This window comes from Phodopus roborovskii, unplaced genomic scaffold (genome assembly GCF_943737965.1).
Source record: "Phodopus roborovskii unplaced genomic scaffold, PHOROB, whole genome shotgun sequence".
Lineage (NCBI taxonomy): Eukaryota > Metazoa > Chordata > Mammalia > Rodentia > Cricetidae > Phodopus > Phodopus roborovskii.
The window spans coordinates 118527-119551 of NW_026126894.1; positions in this window are offsets into that span (position 1 = coordinate 118527).

The window sequence follows — 1025 nt, forward strand, 5'->3', positions numbered from 1 at the left end:
GCAAATAGAGACAGTTTGACTTCTTCCTTTCCAATTTTGATCCCCTTGATTTCCCTTTGTTGTCTTATAGCATTAGCTAGAACTTCTAGTACGATATTGAAGAGATATGGAGAGAGAGGGCAGCCTTGTCTTGTTCCTGATTTTAGAGGAATTGGCTTAAGTTTTTCTCCATTCAGTTTGATGTTGGCAGTAGGTTTGCTGTATATTGCTCTTATTAGGTTTAGGTATGCTCATGTTATACCTGACCTCTCCAAGTCCTTTACCAAAAAATATCCAGGGCCAGCTCGATTCAGTGCAGAATTCTACCAGACATTCAAGGAAGAACTATTACCACTACTCCTCAAAGTGTTTCACAGGATAGAAACAGACGTTGTTTCATTGCCAAACTCTTTTTATGAGGCCACAATAGCCTTGGTACCCAAGCCTCACAAAGCACAACTAAGAAAGAAAACTACAGACCAATATCCCTGATGAACATCGATGCAAAAATACTCAATAAAATACTGGCAAACCGAATTCAAGAATACATCAGAGAAATCATCCACCAGAGAAATCATCCACCATGACCAAGTAGGATTCATCCCTGGAATGCATGGATGGTTTACCATATGAAAATCTATCAACGTGATCCACCATTTAAACAAACAGAAAAAGAAAAACCATATGATTATCTCCCTAGATGCAGAAAATTCTTCGACAAAATTCAACACCCTTTCATGATAAATGTCTTGGAGAGGTCAGGGATAACAGGAACATACCTAAACATAGTAAGAGCAATTGACTTTAGTCTTAATAATTAAAATTGATTCATGTGGAGATCATCTGTTAGTAAGTTCACTAGACCCAAGACAAATGATATATGAGATAGTATTGGGCAATAACTTACACGGATGATAATAAAGAACTGCGGAGATGTTCCAGCTTAGAAGGATGCAGTCCCTGCTCTTCTGAATTGATCTGCAACATAGTAGAGAGAAGTGAGAGACAGAAATGTGGAAAGGGAATGAGAAATAGATGGTGGGAGA